At 39.3% G+C, this 14,578-nt stretch overlaps 1 long non-coding RNA gene across 2 annotated transcripts in view; it reads right to left on the bottom strand.

The window, feature by feature from the left end:
* LOC121143459 overlaps positions 1 to 7,043 on the bottom strand; it is a 31,897-nt gene extending 24,854 nt beyond the window's left edge. Inside the window, exon 1 of one of the 2 annotated variants that reach the window (XR_005880641.1) lies at positions 7,000 to 7,043. This is a non-coding gene — a long non-coding RNA (uncharacterized LOC121143459). The remainder of the gene's footprint in view (positions 1 to 6,999) is intronic. The other variant, XR_005880640.1, reaches the window with a different exon arrangement.
* Positions 7,044 to 14,578: the final 7,535 nt, after the last annotated feature.

The following is a 14,578-nucleotide window of genomic DNA, read 5'->3' as shown; positions in this document are numbered from 1 at the left end:
GTCTGTTCCACTATGTTCATAGCAGCATTATTTGTAATAGCCAGAACCTGGAAACAACCTAGAGGCCCCTCAACCGAAGAGTGGATAGAGAAAATGTGGTACATTTACACAATGGAATACTGTTCAGCCGAAAAAAAAAAACAATGGAATCCAGAAATTTGCAGGCAAATGGATGGCACTAGGAGAAACCATCCTGAGTGTGCTAACCTAGTGACAAAAAGAAAAACATGGCATGTACTCACTCATATATGGATTTTAGACATGGATCAGGGGAGTGCCAGCCTACAATCCCACTGTCAGAGAGTCTGGGAAACAGAACCTTCAACCAATGACTGATGGAAGAAGAGGCAGACACCCACAGCTAAACACTGAGCTGAACTCAAGAAACTGGGCTTGTTTAACCCACAGAAACACCTGACCTGAACAAGGGGGGCTCTTGAACCCGACTGATGGCTGGGAATCCAGCATGGTAATGATCCAGGACCCCTGAATGTGCGGGTAAGTGAGGAGGCCTAGGCAATCTATGGGGCCTTGGGTAGCAGATCAGTATTTATCCCTGGCATACAAATGAACTTTGAGTGCCCATCCCACAATGAGAGATGCTCTCTCAGCCTGGACTCTTGGGGAAGGACCTAGACCCTGCCCTGAATGAAATAACAGACTATAGATACCCCCTATGGAGGGCCTTACCCTCCCTGGGTAATGGAGTAGGGATTGGGTGAGGGGGGATGGAGGTTTGCTTGGAGGGTGTGGGAGAGGGGAGGGAAAGGGAGCTGGGATTGATATATGAAGCAACCTTGTTTCTAATTTAAATTTAAGACTAAAAATTAAATAAATAAAGAAAAAAATAGATGAATAAAAAATTAAAAATTAAAAACCAACTAGCAAATGAGAGGAAGAAAAAAGTCTGAAACTTTCTCATTAATCCATTATAATGTGCTAAGACAAAAGTAGACAAGAAAACACAAAACAAAAAGTCTGAAAATCAACGATGGATAATGGGATTTATAGAAGGATGGAAATTGCTGTGAGTTCAAGACAAATGTCATGCTCTTTGTGTTCAAATAAAGGCACTGGGCTAGAGACCTCTCTCAATGAATGAGCACTACTCTAGCCCACAACAGCCAATGGTTGCATTCCAATGTAATGAAAGTTCTGTATGATGAATTCTTCTAATATCGTAAATAATAAGAAAAACTAAATAACATTTTTGAATAAAGGTAAATACTGGTTTATGGGGCATAGTAATTAAATGTTATGTAATGTTTGCAAATACTTGAGAGACTGTGCATCTTGACATAGTCCTCTACCATTTCATGAGAAAATGGTTCTCATTCTCAGAAAACTACACTCCATTCTGCATGTTTTCATGGACATTTGGATCCTGTTAGTTTCTGTATATTTAATGACTTCCAGATAAATGTTCCTGATGATAAGAAGTCTGCTGTAGTGCTACAACGTTTCTCACAGATTTGGGCGAGGGGCTGGGGATTTCAATAAACACAGCAGGTCCTTCATGCAAGGAGAATGCCCTTTATTGCAACAAGAGGGGAGCCTTGTATACCAGTCAGCACGCACAGTGGCAAACTACCCAGGTCGGGATTTTATGTTCCCAGGCCCATCTGGCAATAACAGGAACTTGTGTGGTCAGACCTTCTCAGAAAAAGGGAAACATTATATACTTGCTAGATAAGCTCCTAGTCACAAGCTGGTCAGCAGATCCCTATTGGAGAAGGGCCCAACAGTCCCCACCATTAATGAAGGTCTTTCAAAGCCTTCAATTCCAGGTCTATATGTGGCTCACTTAAATGTAAATCATAGTGAAAATTGTGGAACAGACTTCATAATAGTTTTTATAAATTATGAAATTTTAGTTCAATTATTGATTTATTGTGAAATATTACTCACTTTATATTGCTTTACTTTTTAGTATAGCACATTAAGAATGAATAAAAGTTAAAATGTTAGGCTGTAAGATGGGTTTTTATTCTGATGAACTTCTTGAAGTTTATTGATTTCACTATAAGATGTTGTTCAGGTTTTTTCCTCTTTTTCTCAAATAATTTATTATGTCTTCATTTGGGGGAGCATTTCATTGTTTATGGAGCTTCAAAGTCTCAGAATTTATACAAATAGACATGACAGAAGTAGCTGTTTCAGGTCATTAACTCTCAGGATAACATCAAAGATTTAAAACGTGGACAAGAACAAACGAGATCATATTTATATTAACTGACCCTGGATTACTTTCAAAAGTATCTTGTGTACCATGTTCAAAAACATGCAAACACACACATACACACACATACACACACACACACACACACACACACATCAGGTGGGTCAAGAAGCTTTCTGCTTGTTTTCTTAGCCTAGAAGACAGAGCTGTACATGTGAGCTCTCAAGATACTAAACTTGTTAATAAATTGTCAATTGTGTACACATGGGTACATTTAATTCTCATAAAATAAATTTGTTTAACAATTGAAATCTGTTATCTCTCTGTAACTGTAGAGCAACCTTCGTTTAAGGGATTAAGTAATTGGAAAGAAATTTTGGAGTTCATCTTGAAAGAAGATGTTATTCTCACGTTAAGGAATGTAATTGGGGTGCAATTCATAATGCTTAAGACAGACAATGCAAAGTGTAAGTGTACATATTAGAATGGTAATTAACACTAAATTTAGGCATAAAATAATTGCAACTCTTGTATTTTACGAGGTGAGAGTTCATTGTTCCACTGAAGTAGCTTTAAGTATGTTGGACAAGTCCACCTGCCAAGGAGCCAGCTAAGGGATAGATTAGTCAGAAGTAGCAATGTGTGCAGGACATTTTATCTCAGGGCTGATTTAGGTTATGGTGATGGTGGGATTCACATCCAGGGACCTGAATGCCCTGTGCATGTGTTCTAGCTCTGAGAGACACAGTGGCCTCTCTTTCTGATGCACAGTTTCATAGAAAATCCTGTTGTTTTCCTCTGGGGGCTCTTTTATTTTATCTATCCTACTCCTTGATTTCCAACAACATAAGAGGTTCCCTAAGTCCTAGGAAGGGAAAACTCTTATGTAGTATCAGATATCTGTGGCAGACATGAGGAGAACCTAATCATTGTTTGTTCATGGGGATTTGACTTCCCTAGGAAGATAAAAGTATTGTATCTCTGATTTCTTCATCAGTACATTTGTATTTGTGATATTAAAGTTGCTGTTTTTCATGTGCTAATTTTCTATGCTGCTAGTTTCCTGAAAGTGTTTACCATGGTAACTCGGTGTAGAAGTTTTGGGGGGCATTTCTGCATGTACTCAAATCATCAGCAAATGAAGTTACTTCCGTTCTTCCATTCTTAAATGTATCTGTTGATCTCCATCAACAATAAGAAAGGGTTAAGCCTGACCTTCAGTTTGGTGCTGATTAACCTTGCCTATTAGGCTACACCTACTGATAGTGATCTTTGAGTCTTCATCATAATAGTCATGGAGCAGTGAGAGCTAGGTAATTCACATGCCCATGTGTTTATCAATTCAGAATTTACCCCTTTATAATAATACTGTACTCTGGTAGCCAAGACTCTGAGATTTCCGAAGACCCATTGCTAGGCATCTGAATCTGACCATTCATTCAAAACATTCAGCATCCTAGAAGATAATCTCTTTTCCTCTGTGAGATGGGTTTGTGGATACACTGAATTGTCACACAGGTCCAAGCATTTGCAGAAAGAGTTCAGACATGCCTTCCCTCTTTGACAGTAGAGATATGAACACAAGGCTTTCTTTGTATCCTCCTCTGTAGCACAGACTGTGGTTGTGACAGATGTCCATCACCTTCCTCAGGAAAGGTGACAGGAAGTCATTGGTCTACCAAGTTCTCGTCCATTCTCCTATGCTGAGCAGAACAACATTGCTGAGTCATCCCTTAAGGGGACTGAGCAGAAAAAAACCTTGCTAAGACTTTCCTTTTGGGGTGCTGAGAAGGTTGACCAGAAAAAAGTAACAAGTTTTCTCCGGAGCTGGAGAAGACTTCTACATTTCCCCAGGGGCTTCCTCTCTAGCAGAGTGCAGCAGAAGTACCATCTTTGACTGCAGGGAAGAAGCAGATAACTCTGCTGGGACTTTCTCTTAGGGAAACAGGGCAGAGCTCAAACTTCAAGGCTCTCAAGAGCAGGACTGCTATATCCTGCAGCGAGAACATCCCCCACCTCACCCTGACTTCAGGGAGCCTGGATTCCTGACAAGTCAGGACACCTTTCCCTCCAGGGCTGAGCTGTCCTATTGAGGGTTCAGCCTCCAGAGCTGTCCTGTTGTGGATCTACCACCCAGAGCTGTCCTATTTCAGCTCTAGGATAGCCTGGCTTCCTGATAAGTTAGGATATATTTGCAGCTCCAGAGCTGTAACACTCACTCTTAAAAATATACTAGTGGCTATCAACCTTGGCTTAAAAGAAGCTATTCTGTGAAATCATACATAGAAAAACTGATATAGCCATATTCATGCCCCCTTTAACTGTGTTTTTTCTTTATATCATTTTTATAGTTCTATGATCTTATATGAGTTAATAGGCTTTGTATCAAGATTTTATAAATTACTCTTCTTTGAGAACTAGAGGTGGGCAACCAAAATCACAGCATAACACACCCAAATGGCCGCCATGGAGGGTAACTTTGCAACCTGACTTGTATTCAAAACAAAACAAAACAAAGAGAGATCAGAGAGAAACCACACCCACCCCAGAACCACAGCTGTCTGTCCAGACTCCATCCACACATGGACCTGTGTGCACGTATATATCCATGGTGGTTGCAGGCACGCCTGCCTTTCTCAGATTCTTAGGACGTGGCCCCACCAGCTCCCATGCCCCTAGCCCGGTCCACGTGGGGTCCAAACCCGGAGGTCCCCTGCCTGCTCCTGGCTAATGTGAAGGTGATGGAGACCCCCAGGACAGGCGCCCCGTTCCTTTCTCATTGGTTTTAGGGGTCTTAGACAGACTTTAAATTCTCTCTGTCCACAGTAAGTGGACATCAAAATGGTCCCCGGCTCCCCACCCTCCTTCCTCAGGGCACTTACTAAAGACGGGGTGTCCCCTTTGCCATCCTGCTCCGGTCCTGCCTGTCGCCTAGCACCTCTGCACACCCCACCCTGGGCACCACTGATATACAGGTCTATTTATTTCCAATCTGGGTGGCCCGTGCTGGGATTTGGGGGACAGCCGAGGTCCTGCCATCCTCTTTCACTTCACTCGCGCCTGGCTGGGTCCTTGGAGCCACTGCTCCGGGTGACACCCCACCCTCCCGCCTCAGCTAGCTGACCCCTTCACCCCACGCCCTACTTTTTAACGCACTTTTTAGATCTATTTCCCCTTTTCCTCCTTAAAGACTATATATATATATATATACATATATACATATATATATATATATATATATATATTACTCAGAGTAGCACACAACAAACAGTTGGAGGAATGTAGCCAAGATCAGAGGGAAACCCAGTGACTCAGGCAGGGATGTGGGAGGGGCAAAAGAGGCCACCATTTAATAACACAAAACAACAATAAAAATGAGCAAAATTGCACCCAGTTTCTATGAACAATTGCAGAGAGAGAGAGAGAGCAGTGGAAAGTAAGCCAATTTATTTTGTATAAAATAAAAGAAACCCAACCCATTGGAGAAAAAAATAGGTGGGGAGAGAAGTCCCCTTGTATCTAATTACATGACTCCTACACATAGTCAATGTTACACATACAAAAGTGTCAAAGTTAGACAACATGTATCATTTGTTTTTCTGAGCCTGGTTGGCCTCAGCGAGTATCATTTTTTTCCAGTGCCATTCATTTCCTTGCAGTTTACATTATTCCATTTTACTTCACAGCTGAGTGACAGTCTATTTTGTACATGTACTACATTTACAGTAACCATCCATCACATGATAGATATATAGGTTCATTTATTTTTCGGTGTATGTCAAAGTGATTTTTCAGTATGTTTGTTCTTGGTATATAAGGCAGCTACTGATTTTTGTGTGTTAATATTGTAGTCTGATAATTTGATAAAGTGATTTTCAACTCTAAAGTTTTTGATAGAATCTTTACAGCTTATAAAATCATGTCTACAAATATGGAACTTTGAGTTCTTTTACTATTTGTATCCTTTAATTTCCTTCTTGTCTTACTACTCTAGTTAATACTTCACCTCTTTACTGATAGACATGGAGAAAGCTAACATCCTTGTCCTGTTTCTTATCTTAGTGGGAATATTTTTACATAAAACTATTTTATTAAATCAAGAGTTAAAGAAAATTTCAAAGATGAGCCACTTGCTGGCTTTATAGTTCCGAAGCTCTGGAGTTTAAATATGCCTATGTTATTTTATAAGAAAAGTTACTTGTGGTTTCAAAGGCAACAGAATCAAATGAACTTGGACACATTTTGCTTTAAAAGGCAGTGAAATCAGACCTGGGATGCTGTTTTAGAAGCAGAATGGATGGTCAAAGAGAAATGTACCAATTAGATCTTAACTGTGGGCCTGCAGTTCAGCCATCACCCGCTCTTCAATCAAGAACAAGTCCTATGTGCCAGGCTGCTCCAGCTCTGTGAGTCTTTCCAGGACAGGCAGAAGCAGGGTTTAACTCAGCTGCTTTATGAGAAGGTGAGGGGCCTCCTGTCAGCTTTCTAGGGCCCAACACTTAATACTGGAGCAGGATGCTCTTGGAATAGAGCAGTAAGCAGAGAACATTCCCCCTTAGTGCTTAAATATTTGACCCATTACAACAGTGATCTGAGAACAAATTGGAAGGTTTGACTTGCTGAGGAGACAGCCTCAAGCCTGCCCCACTGGACCTTAGCCACAGTTAAAGCATCTACCAGTCAGTGCTACTCTTGGCCCTATGATGCAAGAATAGCATGTGAAATTACAGTGGTGTCTTAGTTAGAGTTTCTATTGCTGTGACACCATGACCATGGCAACTCTTATAAAGGAAATTATTTAATTGTGGTGGCTCACTTACCATTCAGAGGTTTAGTCCATTATCGTCATGGTGGGAAGCAAGCCAGTGTGCAGGCAGACATGGTACGAGAGAGGGAGCTGAGAGTTCTTACATCTTGACTCACAGGCAACAGGAAGTAAGTGTGGCTTGAGCATCTATGAGACCTCAAAGCCCACCTCCACAGTGACTCACTTCCTCCAACAAGACCACACCTACTCCACTTAGTGGGAATATTTTAAGTTTTTTTCTCAATTTACCAAGATGCTGATCACAGGCTTGTTGTTCATAGCTTTTATGATATTGAGGTATGTCCCTACAATCCATAGCTTCTCCATGACTTTTAGCATAAGGATCCAGACACTGAATTCTGTTAGTGGTCTTTCCTGCACATATTAAGATGAACATGTAATTACTTTTATTCTGTTTTGTGAGGGGGTAATATTTATTTATTTACATATGTTGATCTCCCCCAATATCTCTAGGATGAAGGTGACATGGTCATGACATGATGTGGCCTTTTTAATGTGATTTCAAATTCAGTTTGCTATTATCTTTCCCCCTTCATACCATTTTTAACCTACAATTTTCCATAAGATATATTCTGATCATTGTTTCCCTTCCCTGATCTCTACTCAGATCCTCCCCATTCCCCTACCCACCCAACAACATGGTTTCTCCTTACAAATCATATGGGGGATAAAAGAAAAAAAACACAAACCAGAATAAAAAAACGAACAAAGAAAATTCATTAGCTAATATACATACTTAGAGATACACACACACCCACCAAACTCTCAAAAAGATAAGAGTTGGAAACCAAAATATTTATGGTAAAACCCTTAAGATTAAAAAATGTCCAAGCAAAGCATTATGAAATAAAACATGTACAAAAATCCAATCGAGTTCATTTTTGTGTTGGCCATCTACTGCTGAGCATGCTGCCTGCCCTTTAGTGTGGTCTGTATATCCTGTGAGGCTCCATTGCAGGCAACTGAGCGTTTCCATGCAAGAAGTTGTCAATTGTCAATAATTTAGGGGTTAAAGATGAGGGATTCTATCCAGTTTCCCTTTCAGCATTGGGACCCCACTGCAGACTCTGAGCATGCCCTCTCCATCTGTGTGAGGTCATGTGTGCATCAGACTTCGAGTGTCTGTGAGACACTATTTCCCGCCTATCTTCCATCCCCACTAGGTAATATTATCCGTCTGGTTCCTCTTCTGCATACCTCTGTAAACCAAGAAGGGAGGGATGGGATGACGATATTCCATTTAGGGCTGAGGATCCCAAGATCTCTCCCACTCTGTACATTGTCTTGTGGGAATCTGTATTTGTCCCCTTATACTAAGTGAGGAAGCTTCTCGGAGAGGATGGTGGAATGAGTCACTCATCTAAGGGGATAGTCGAATTTCATTACATTTCTTCAGCAGGTTTTCCCTCTAGGTCCACGGCCTATCTAGTCTTGGATTCTTGGCCACCTGAGCAGTATAAGGAATTGGTTCCATGACAGAGTAGGAGTGAATGCTCTAAAAGACCACCATTACTGAGTAGAAGTAAATGCTCTAATTAAGTTCCATTACAGAGTAGGGGTGAATGCTCTAACTAAGCACCATTTGACATCTCTGTGTTCAATGAGGGATATTGATGTTGATTTCAGGATGTGCCATTACAATAAGTTTGTAGAAAGCAACAAATATCCTTAATAAGAGCCTGAGTTGTTTGGGGCATTCCATTGGTCCTCTAAAGATAATATCTCAATTAGATATAAACTATTTTTGGCAGTAAAGGCTACATTTTGTAGTAAGAAAAGACTGGTTGGAGCCTTTTTCCCTTGTTAATTGGTGATTCTGTTTAAATTTCTCACATACATATGTATAAAATTTAAGAAGCTTTTACTATTGTATTCCTTAAATGACACACTTCTTTCCTTTTCCTCTCCTTTTGATCATTCCAGTATTCCTGTCTGTATCTCCATAATCATGTATTCTATTCCTCTACCTTATCAGTTTCTTCCTTCCCCACTCTATCCTTATTCTACACCTAACCAGTGTAGTTATATTGATAGTAGCATCCCTATGGTATACTTAAAAGCTAACATCCACATATAAAAATACATATCATATTTTTCTTTTGGGTCCAGATTACCTTAGTCAGTGATTTTCTTCTTGCTTCTTCCGTGTACTTGCAAAAATCGTTATTCAATTTTTTTACTACCTGAGTCATATTCCCTGGTGCAAATGCATCACATTTTCTTTGTTCATTTATCCATTGACAAACAAGTAGCCCATTTCTCATTTTTGGCCATTATGAATAGAGCAGCAATGAACATGGATGAACAATTATACTTGTAGTAGGATCTAGAGTCATTTGGTTATATGACCAAGAGAGATATAGGTGGATCTTCTGTAGATCTATTCCCAGCTTTTTGAGGAACTACCACATTAATTTCTATCTTGCCTGTAAATATTTACATTACCACCAGCAATGGAAGAGTGTTCTCATTGCTCTTCATACTCACCAACATCAACTGTCATTTGTTTCTTGGTCCTTCTTAATTGTGTCAATTTAAATCTCAAATCATTCTTGGTCCTTCTATGAGTTGAAATCTCAAAGCAGTTTTGATTAACTTTCCCCTGCTGATTAAGAATGATGAACATTTATTTCTCGGACCATTTGTATTTCATCATTTGAAAACTGTTTAGTTCTGTATTTCATTTTTTAAATTGGTTTATTTGTTTTCTTGATGTCCTTTGTTTAAAAAAAGTTTTTAAAAATATTTTAAAATATATTAGCACTCTATTGGATGTTTGATAGGTAAAGATCTTTTCCCATTCTGTAGCCTGCCGCTTTGTCTAAATTTTGGTTTCCTTTGATGCACAGAAGATATGCAGTTTCATGGCATCTCATCAATTGGTTGTTTTTAGCAACCTATGCTATCAGTATCCTGTTCAGAAGGTCATTTCCTGTACCAAGGAGTTTGCAAATATTAGCCACTTTCTCATTTATGAGATTCATGGACCTGTGACCTTGTGTTGAGGTCCTTGACCAATTTAGAGTTGAGTTTTGTGAAGGGTTATAAATATAGATCTTTTTGTATTCTTTTACATGAGACCATTCAATTCAAACAGCGCCATTTAGTGAAGATGCTGTCTTTTTTACAGTGTGTACTTCTGGTTGCTTTATCAAAAATCAGGTATCCATAAGGTGTATGGACTAATGCTTGGGTCTCCAATTGGATTCAATTCAACGTGTCTGCTTCTATGCCAAAACTGTGCAATTTTTTAACTACAACTCTGTAGTATAGTTTAAATAGTCAATACTGATACCTCAAATGCTTCTTTTATTATCAGGAATGTTATAGCTACCCTGGGTGTTTCCTGTTTCCAACTGAAGGTAAAAGTTGTTCTTTCAATTTTTCTGAAGAATTGTGTTGGGATTTTGATGGGGATTACTTTGAATCTATAAATCACTTTTAATATATTTATCCTTCTAATCCATGAACATGAGACATTTTTCCATCTTTTGATATCTTCCTTAATCTTTTTCCTCACTGTCTTAAGGATTTTATTATATGGGTTTTCCCTTGCTTGACAAGAGTTACCCCCAAGACATTTTTGAGCCCATTTGTAAAGGTACTGTTTTCCTGATTACTTTCTTAGTCCATTTTTTATTTTTATGTAGGCAGGTTACTGAGTTTTAAGTGTTAGTTTTTTATCCTATTACTCTACTGAAAGGATTTATCAGCTGTTGAGGTTTCATGGTAGAGTTTTAAGGTCACAAATACATAAAATCATATTGGAAATCAAGATGCTTTGACTTCTTTGTTTCTTATTTCTATCTCCTTAAATCTTCTTTATTTTTCATATTGCTCTAGCTAAGATTCTAAGTATTTATTCAATAAAGTTGGTATAAAATGGACACCATTGTCTTATTTCCCAGTTTAGTGGAATTGCTTTGAAGTTTCTCTTTAGTTTGGTGTTGTCTGTCAGCTTGCTATAAATAGCCTTTATTATATTTAACTATGTTCCTTCTAGCCCTAGTTTCTCCAGGAACTTTATCATGAAGGTATATAGGATTTTGTCAAAGGCTTTTTCTAAGTCTCTTGAGATGATCGTGTGGTTAATCTCAATGCTTTCCTTAGTCTTTTGAAGCACTGTGGTCCCATTTTTGAATTTAAGACTATGTTTTGTGGTATGATTAGGACTAAGGTTAGATGGTTGAAATTAGAGTCCATTCAGAATTTGATCTGAGGGTTAGGATTAAGGCTCAGGCTTGCTATAATGCTGCACATAGACCAACAGTGAATAATAAACGAGCTAGTTAGTAGACAGAATCTGCATGTGGTGGATCAAAGACAAAACACTCAAGGGCTTTTCAGAGAATTCCCCATATTTACAAGTCCATGAATTTTAAAAATGAAATGCAATTACTTCATTTTCTTCCCTCCTCACCCTTTAGTGACTTACCTTCTTTTGTGCACTCTCTCAAATTCATGGCCTCCTTTTGTTAATGGAAAATATATAAATGCGTAGTGCTGAGTCTGTTTTGTGTTCCTAGTATGTGTATGTTTTTAAGTCTACTAGATAAACTGTCAAGACACTCATCTCTGGAAGTGACAAATTCTTTTTGTAGTCCTTAATTTCCTGTAGCTTCTTCTCTATAAATGCCTATGAGATTTCCCCATTCACATTAACATGTCACCTGATGGTTTCATTATTCATGTCTTCTTTAAGCATCCATATTGTTGACATACTAGCTGTCACACATAAAAGACAAACGCTTATCTGACTTCTTTTTACTCTTACTCTTATAACTTTTCCACCTCTTTTCTGGTGATGTTCCCTGTGCTGTAGGTGTAGAAATTGTATTGTGGATGCTTTATTAATATGTATGTATTTATAACTGCATTTTATAAATACTCTATCCAGCTCCTTAAACCACAGTGTGTACAAACCTTTAAAGTGCTATTGATTATATGTGAATGTAAGATGGACATTTCTCCTTTGAGGTGAAAGATTTATCACAAAATGTTTCCCATGAAATGGAAAGTTCTTCTCTAATTTCCTTCATCACTGGTACTACATTTCAGAAATGTCTTCTTTCCACAAAACCAAGTGGTCACAGATGACCTGTAATGGCCAAAAATGAATGCACACTCATAAGAGTAATCTGTTTCTCCTATGTTAGTGATGAATCATAACAAAGCTTGTCTAATTGGATGGGACAAAATGCACACTCTTCTCTAACTTTGTAAGAACTGCATTTTATAAATTCTCTAATTTATAATGAATGTATAATGAGGTATAGGAAATATCTAGATCTGAAATAGAATCTTGTTGAAGCATTCATCATAGACTCTTAGCTCATGGACTGAAAGAATGCCACATCTTTGCAACTTCTGTTTGGAAATCAACTCTAAGTCTTCGTGTGACAGTGCATTTGGCTGATAATCACATAAGGAGACCATGTGCTTGGAAAATATATCTTTTATTCCTAGACAATAGATCCTCAAAGTAGGTCAATAGTGTGTAGTAGTGAGTATGCATTTACAAAATAGAATTTACTCATCCTGTATGAGCCATGCCTCATAGACAACACTTCAACTACTGAATGGAAGTTTCTTACAACTTTTTATGTATCCCATTGTAAGTTCCTGCACTTACTTACTGAGCCAAGGTTAACTGCTATGACTGATGAGAAATTAAACTTAACCAGGTAATGTTGGAGGGAACCCTGCAAGACTGAGGCTATGACAAGTTTAGTGCAAGCAATCAGACTTTTTATAGCCTTAAAGACTCAGAATACAATGGATGCTGCCAGGACCAATACAATGGTAGTTGCCAGGATACAATGATACATGCAAGCTATACAGGGTAAGAATGATGTTTAAAGACATCATTTGTTGTCCAGCAAAGTTTCTTTATGCTTTATGCTTTGATGACTTCCAGGGAACACAAAGAAACAGGGGCAGCCGGAATGCTTCATTGGGACTTTTCCTCCAGGGACACATGTCCTCTATCAACACCCCATCTCCGAAATGCACTGCCACCTCTCCAAATAGCACCACCACCGGGGACCAAGTGCTCAAATATCTGAACCTGTGTGGGACAGTCTCACTAAAAGCACTGCAGTGACCAAATATAAACATCTGACCCTAGAGATACTCAGGGATAGAAAGCATGTTCTATGAGATAATAGCAGAAGGTTCCCCACATCAAGGGAAATATATGGACCAGGCTATAGAGAAGACATTTAGAATTCCAACAGCCATGGCTGGAAATAACATCTCAGCAGTTTATTATAATCATGTTAAAAGCATGTGCCTCCACTCCCGGGCTCACAAAAAGTATAACTTCAAAGCTTTCAGTACACTGAAAATTCCAAAAACACCAAACGAAAACCACCCAGAGAGAATCTTCAAGAGAGAAGTTCCATTTTCATCGAAAGGCAAACTCATCCATTACCTCTTAGAGAAGAAAAAAAAAACAGACAAGAAAAGATTTTAGAATGAAGATTTACATGGCCCAAACAAGTCAACTGCCATGCAAGATTGCTGTAGGGAATAAAACAACCCTTCGACTTTGGAGAGACAAAGACCTTGCAGACTAAGCATAGACTAGCCAAAGAAGACTGCGATGCTTACACTGCACATGCGCACTGAGTACTTTGCCTCCTGAGATGTTATCCTCGAGGAAGACTAGACAGGCTTTTGTTTACCAATGTTCCTTAGCAACGGCTGTTCATAACTGTAGACTTCCATTAGACTGGTCAAGCCAGAGCTCATCATTTCTGGGACTCACAGAGTTAGGCTCTGGTAGTTTGACAACCAGTAGTTAAAAGTTCACATTTCTTAAAGATACTTAGTGTTGAGCAGACAAAAGGTAGCCACAGTGATGTTCACCACCTTCAGGAAGCTCTTCTGCTTCAAGAAAGAGACAAAAACTCCTTTGGGGTTTTGTGATGGCCCGAGCAGTGGAAAGGGGAGCTTGTCCTGTTGTGACTGTAGTACGGAGGATAGATACCAACATCCCTATGACCCGGAGAATAAGTTTCATGAAGCAGTGTGTCAAGGAAGGACCAAACTGGTGTTGCGTCTCCTCTCTAAGAAGAAGTTTCACGTAAATGACCAGGACGAAAGGAAACGGTGAGAACGGTTAAAAGCTAAGGATGATGGACCATGAGAAAATCCGGTGACGGGAGAATCCTACCTTTCCTAGCTCCATTGAGGACAACAAGGCTGGAATCTGTGCCGCAGTCTCTGTGGCACCTGTGATCACAGAGCAATCCAGTGCCCAGATCATCTTCTGGGGCAGGAAAGCCTGAGACCAACTTTCCAGCAGGTTTACCGTCTCCCCATAACTCCCCTAGAGGGCATTGTATTGAATATGCACTAGAGTAACATAAAAAATGTAAAGAAAAAAGATTTAACTTCAATGTACACAATAAACACAATGTTTATAAATTGCAAAAGCTCCCGCCCCCTCCAACTTCTAGGTTCCATCACAGAATACTCTAACTGCCCTAACTGCTAGGCTCTGCCCCTACCGGCCGGAGTAAAAAGCATAATCTCTGGACTTGAATTCCACCAGGGAAAGCTTCACC

This window comes from Mesocricetus auratus, unplaced genomic scaffold (assembly GCF_017639785.1).
Source record: "Mesocricetus auratus isolate SY011 unplaced genomic scaffold, BCM_Maur_2.0 Super-Scaffold_100013, whole genome shotgun sequence".
In the NCBI taxonomy this organism is placed as follows: domain Eukaryota; kingdom Metazoa; phylum Chordata; class Mammalia; order Rodentia; family Cricetidae; genus Mesocricetus; species Mesocricetus auratus.
The sequence above is the reverse complement of the archived record's forward strand: the minus strand, read 5'-3'. Positions and strand labels throughout refer to the sequence as shown.